Genomic DNA, 6471 nt, shown 5'->3' with positions numbered 1-6471 from the left:
TCTTGCTTTGCATGATCTCCTAGGCCTGATGTCCATTTATGCAACTTTCCCAGGTTGATTTGAGAGTGAACAAAAATGTCATTGTGCAGGAGTCAAGCAGGGCTTTTGGCATTTAGAGGTGTGTGTGTGTGTGTGTGTGTGTGTGTGAGAGAGAGAGAGAGAGAGAGAGAGAGAGAGAGAGAGAGAGAGAGAATGGTTATATCTACTCTAATAATATCATAATCACAACCAGGTCAAACAACTGTCGTTGATTATCTGATAGTAACTACAGTTGCTGTGGAAAGAAAAACAGTGTTGTAGTACAGTAGAGAAAATAAAGGTTTAAATTTCAGCTCCGGATTCATAGATAGTTAGCTTTCATTTCCTTTACAAGTTCATTAAACCCATCTGAATCTGTTTTCTTATCTGTAAAATAGAAATAATAATACAATGTTGTGTGTTCTCTTCTGCTCCTTAGTACTCCACTGAGGTGGCTTATCATTATACATAGAAATATGATAATATCTGAAACAGAGCTATCAAAATATCCTAATATATAAAAAGCCAGGTGCTGTCACAACCTGGATGACCGAACAGCAGGCTGGGGAGCTGAGGGAGCCGGAGGTGATCAATCAGTGGCAGCGGTGACTGGCGAGCCGCTGGAAGGCAGACCTCTTGGTCCCGCCTCCCGGGCCCAGGACTCCAATCAATCGGTGGCTGAGGCGGGGCGGAACTGGGGACTGGCTCCCTTAGTAGTGCTGCAGGTTCAATCTCAAGAGGACAGGCCAGGCACCAAGGACCAGCACTGCGGGCATGATCCTGACAGCGCTGCCGGCCTCCTGGAACTCGGCCTCGGGCACTGCGGCTGCATCCCCTCCCCAGCCCTCCACAAGGAAGAAAGGATACCGCCAGCAGCGCCAGGGGCGACCAGCGGTGACTGCTCCCCCCGTGCTCCCTCCAGGTCACTCCAGCTGGCCCCCGCCCGCCTCGCTCCAGACTAAGTGTGATCACTGCACACGGAAGGAATGTAGTAAAAAAACAAAAACCGATGACCGAGGGCCTGCCTCCACGAGCTCTCGGGGGCCTCTGAGCACTGGGCACCCCGACTGTTTTAGGGGCTTCAGGTGAGCGGGGGACACAGAGGGGTCAGGAAACCTCCCTCGAGGCCGGGCTGTTGGTCTGATCGCGGATCCATCCGTCCTGCCATCTGCCACAGCCGCCTCCGAGGAGAAGGGGAGAACAAAGGGAGGGGGCGGTTCTGCAAACCCCAGAGGGAATCCAGGGTCCCAGGTGCTCTGCCCCGCCCGCTGTCACTTTCGGTTTCTCCCCAAGTCAGAGGTGCCACCGGAGAGACCCTGGGCGGGCGCCTGGTGCAGCGCCTCTCCACGTTTGCCTGTTGGTCTCTGTGTCTGTCTCTGTGTCTGTCAGGCTGTCCCCGAGCTTGCCTCCACTTCTAGAACTAAGCTTCCAGTATAGCGACAACCCGCAAAACCTCATCCCTTTCCTATGGCAGGATACTTTCCCCCCACAGGCTCACCCCTCCACCCACTCCTCCCTCCCTGTGATTGCTGGGTACCCGGAGCAGGTGCAGCATCCTGGGCCCAGATGGCGCCAGTGCCCGCCCATGTGCCTGCCCCTGCGCCTGGCTTCGCTCTCTTCCCCTTACCCGGCCCCAGTGCCCTGAGGCCTGCTGCCGGGCCTGCAACCCCTCTTGCCACTGCCCAGGGTGCCTTCTGGCCTGGAATTCTTGGTGCCGATTGATCAAATCCTGATTCAGCAGAGGGCTGCACAAGTGTAAACACTCCTAGGCTGGGAGACAAGTACCCGGTATGAACTGTGTTCAGGGGTGGACAGCCCCTGGGTCAGGCGGCTGAAGAGAGCAACTGCTGTGCACGTCTGTGCTGGGGGCCCGCTGGCCCCTTCACATCCATCTGGTGGACCCCAGGGACCAAGCGATGGAAGTACAGTCGCCACCAGGCACCACCATTGGCCATGTGCTGCAGACCTGGCATCCCTCCCTCCCCAAGTTCTCCGTTCAAGATGCCGATCGCCATACGATCCACGAGTGGTGGGGCCCTGCTGGACCTGTGGCTGTGGCACGGACACCAACTTTGAGGTGAAGACTCCGGATGAGTCCCGCAGTGTGGGCCGCATCAGCAGCAGTGTGTGTGGGGGGGAGGCTGTTCCAAGAAGCCCTCACGGATGCAGATGACTTTGGCTTGCAGTTCGCGCTGGATCTGGACGTGAGCGTGAAGGCTGTACTGCTGGGAGCCACATTCCCCATTGACTACATGTTCTTCGAGAAGCGAGGAGGCACTGGGCCCTCTGCCATCACCAGTTAGATGATATCTCAGGGTGAGGACCATACCCTCAGCCAGAACTCAAGATGGTCACCTGGCCTGGCCTGGCCCCTCCTCAGAGGCAGCCCTTTCCTCCATGTGCACTGCAGAGGACAGACAGGGATGCCTAAGAGGCTGGGCCATGGTGCCCATCCCTACCCTACTCCCCTGGCCTCCTTCACTGTGGCCCCCACAGAAGGGTATGCATGAGAGCCCTTCCCCTGCTACCTCTCACCTCTGTCTCCGCCATCCCTCAGCACACAGGCATGTCGGCTTTCAAACTTGCCCTACTCACTTCCTCTCACCCCCTTCCAGGGCCTCTGCTGTGGATGGGGCCTTTGGAATCCAGAGCTCTGGGGTTTTACAGCAGAGCTGGGGTGGGAAAGGGTAAACAGCACCAAAGATGGCTTATATGGCCACCCACCTCTGCCTCAGCTTGACCAATCAGTTCAGCCTCAGAACGTGGCACTCAGAGGGGATCCCTACTTCCCCAGCAATGGCTCTAGGACCTCGTCCCCAGTCCCAACCTCCTCTCCCCTTCGGCCCTTCCCACAGTTGGTGCTTGCTGCAACTCCATGTGCCTTACTTAACCACCCCTTCCTTCCCTGTTCTTACAAAGGAGGCTGCATCTTTGTATGTTATATTCATATAAATTTTGTAATATTTTGGAAAAACAACAACAACAACAAAAAACAACAACCGATAACCAAGAGAATGCCACAGTCACCATCCGGAGTCCAGCTCAGAACGGAGAGAAGGGAGAATTCCATAAGTTGGCCGATGCCAAGATTTTTCTGAGTGACTGCCTGGCGTGTGACAGTTGTGTGACTGCAGAGGAAGGAGTCCAAGTTTCTCAGCAGAACACCAAGGACTTCTTCCATGTTCTGAACCTTAATAAGAAATGTGACACGTCACAGCACAAGGTGCTGGTAGTGTCCGTGTGTCCTCAGTCTCTGCCTTATTTTATTGCTAAATTCAGCCTCAATGTCACTGATGCATCCAGAGGCTCTGCGGCTTTCTCAAAAGCTTTGGGGCGCACTGTCTTTGACCTGAAGATAGCTGCGGACTTAGCATCCTGGAGAGTCAGAAGGAATTTGGGCATTGGTACTACCAGCACCGTGAGGAAGAGCCCCAGCTACCCATGCTGACCTCCGCCTGCCCCGGCTGGGACCGATATGCAGAGCGTGTGATCGGTCACCCCATCACCCCCACCTCTGCATGGCCAATTCTCCCCAGCCGATCATGGGCTCTCTGGTGAAGGATTACTTCATCAGGCAGCAGAAACTGTCCCCAGACAATATTTTCCACATCATTGTGGCCCCGTGTTATGACAAGAAGCTGGAGACCCTTTGAGAAGATGTTCCCACAGCTTTGCATAGTTCCCAGGGTGCTGACTGTGTGTTAACCTCAGGTGAAATTGTCCAGATAATGGAGCAAAGTGACTTCTCCTCGAATGACGCTGCCGTGGACACTCTGGAGACGTGAAGGAGGAGGAGGTGAGGCTCCACGAGGGTGCCAGCTCAGACGGGCACCTGGCACACATCTTCAGGCCCATGGCCAAGGAGCTGTTCAACAAGGATGTGGGGGTGGTCACCTACCGCACCCTGAGGAACAAAGACTTCCAGGAGGTCACCCTTGGAAGGGACGGAGAGGTTCTGCTACGCTTTGAGGCTGCTTACGGCTTTCGGAACATCCGGAAGTGGTCCTGAAGCTGAAGAGAAGTAAGTTCCCCTGCCACTTCGTGGAGGTCCTGGCCTATGCCAGGGATGCCTAAGTGGCAGGGGCCAGGCCCAGGCGGGGGAGGATGGGCGTGCAGACAGGGCACTGTGCGGCAGATGGAAGGCATCTATGCTGCCATCCTGGTGTGGCCCCCGGAGACCAGTGCCCATGTGCAGGAGCTGAACCAGGAGTGGCTGGCGGGGGGGAAACTCCCCCGGGGCCCAGCTGCCCTGCACACCACCTAGCAGGGCCCAGGGCAGCCTGCCAGGACATCAAGTGGTGAAGGTCCAGCAGGTGCCTGGCCTGCAGGCCGCCTGAGGAGGGGTGTCAGATGTGTGAAGAAAAGGCTTAGTGTCTCTGTCAACACTTTGGTTTTCAGAATTCCCTACTCCCCATCTGTCGTCTCCCTCCCTCTGAGGGGCACTGTCATTGTCACATAGGTGCAACTGGAATATTGTATCTCAAGAGGATTGCTCCAATGTATGTATCCTTTTATCTGACGATGAAAAATTCCAAAGAACAAGAATGGAGACAGACTACTGTCCTTTAGGCTTAAAAAAACCCCAGAAGTGTCCTGGGAAGAGCTGGGACTTGTTTCTGTCCACACACCTCAGAGAGATTGGATGAGAAAATGGCCTGGCTTGGCCCTGACTTTATCCACTTATGTTATTCTTGAAGGTGTCTTTGCCACAATGTGAATAAACTGCCACCTTTTGGAATAGGGGCTCATAGGAAAGTCTGCATTCCCAGCTTTTCTTGAAACAGATTTATGTTCTGCAGCTGTGGCCACTGTCCTGAGACCAGGTCCTGTCGACCAGGTCCTGTGGATAGAAATCAGGGGGTACTGGAGTGGAGGCCCCATGCCCTTTTACATTCAGGGATTGAGCTGAACTCACTTTGGGGGAGGCCTGGCAGGGATGACAGGTGTGACAGATGGAAAGATGGAGAATGGAGAGGTGGACACCCTGCTTGGTCCCTCCCTGGGTGGGGTCAGGCAGATGTAGGCCAGCCCGCCCGCCCCACAATTGGGTGAGATAGCGTCCTCTGTGTCCACCTCTCACCTCATGGGCCCGGCCACTCCCCTCAGCTCCGGGCAGCCCTCTGCATTCCATGACAGCATGCTCTGCCCTCACATGCTGCTCGCCCTAAATGAGAAGGAAGAGAGCAGTTGGCCCACAGACAACTACATAGAAAGATAGGGCTCATGGCTAGCAAGTGCAGTGGCAGTGATGGGAGCCCCTTCTGCCTCCGTGGCAGCGAGCCGAATGGTAAGGAGCAGAGAGCAGGCAGGGGGTAGGGGTTCCGGACTGTGAGAAGGATTTCCACCCGTTGGCTTAGGCCCGTTCCTGGGAACGGGCCTAAGCTGGCATGCGGACTTCCCCTGAGGGGTCCTGGACTGCGAGAGGGTGCAGGCCGGGCTGAGGGGACCCCCTCCCCAGTGCATGAATTTCATGCACTGGGCCTCTAGTGATAATAAAAAGGAGGTTAAAATAATTAGACTAAACAAATGCTTAATGTTTATACTGCAACTAATTGTAGTACTTAGCTCTCAGATTCTCTTTGTCTTGATAGACAAAGTGACAAGATAAATACAGTAGGTTATATTATTACTGATATTTGAGAAAAGAAAATGAGACTCACCAACTTTTTATGTACTATTTATATTAAATATTAAGTTCATTTATCTATTGCATTTTTTTATTGATTATGGTATCACATAATTGTCCTCATCCCCTCATTCCCACCCCAAACCCCTCCTCATGTATGCCCCCACCCCCCGTGTTGTCCATGACCACTGGTTAGGCTTATATGCATGCATACAAGTCCTTTGGTTGATCTCTCCCCCTTCCCCCCACACTTCCCTACATTCCCTCTGAAGTTTAAGAGTCTGATCGATTTTTCCCTGTCTCCGGGTCTGTTTTTGTTCATCCGTTTATGTTGCTCATTATTTCCCCTAGATGCGTGAGATCATGTGATACAAAAATACACTTGTAAGAACCGAAAATGAGACCAGCCATAATGGTTATGCTGAGAGGCAAATGAATCAGTTTGTAGTGAGTTTCTTTCTGGGCCAACAGTTCTTTTGAGTCCTTATTTCAATGTCAAACAGTTCCTTATGTGTAGATGTCAGCATTGATATTTCAGTTCTGGATGGTGGACAAATGGTGGTGATCCAGTTCCGACCGTCTCTGGTTTGGTCCTGGGCATCCTTCAGTGATGCACAGCTGCTGTCAGCTAGTATGGCAAGGTGTTGTCAGCATCTTCCATCTCTGGACTGTTTCTCTTCTGTCTTCATGGCTGGAGCAGTACTGTCAATTCCTCTCTGTTGCAGGAATCCACATGGTCCTGGAGTTTTCTGAAAATATACAAACATATTCTTGACCAAAAGCTAATAAAGGAATATTTTCTATAACTTTGACTTGGGATCCTTTTT

General features: G+C 53.1%; 2 pseudogenes across 2 annotated transcripts; both read left to right on the top strand.

Moving 5' to 3' along the window:
• Positions 1 to 1485: 1485 nt before the first annotated feature.
• LOC307094639 (phospholipid scramblase 3-like) lies at positions 1486 to 2321 on the top strand (annotated as a pseudogene). Its single transcript has 2 exons — positions 1486 to 1773; positions 1925 to 2321. The product of its transcript is annotated as a phospholipid scramblase 3-like (transcript).
• A 493-nt stretch (positions 2322 to 2814) lies between these two features.
• On the top strand, positions 2815 to 4282 carry LOC307096735 (nuclear prelamin A recognition factor-like; annotated as a pseudogene). Its single transcript has 2 exons — positions 2815 to 2872; positions 3030 to 4282. The product of its transcript is annotated as a nuclear prelamin A recognition factor-like (transcript).
• The last annotated feature ends 2189 nt before the right edge of the window (positions 4283 to 6471 follow it).

Source organism: Cnephaeus nilssonii (assembly GCF_951640355.1).
Source record: "Cnephaeus nilssonii genome assembly, chromosome: 3".
Lineage (NCBI taxonomy): Eukaryota > Metazoa > Chordata > Mammalia > Chiroptera > Vespertilionidae > Cnephaeus > Cnephaeus nilssonii.
Note: the sequence above shows the minus strand (reverse complement) of the source record. Positions and strands in the feature narration are given on the sequence as shown.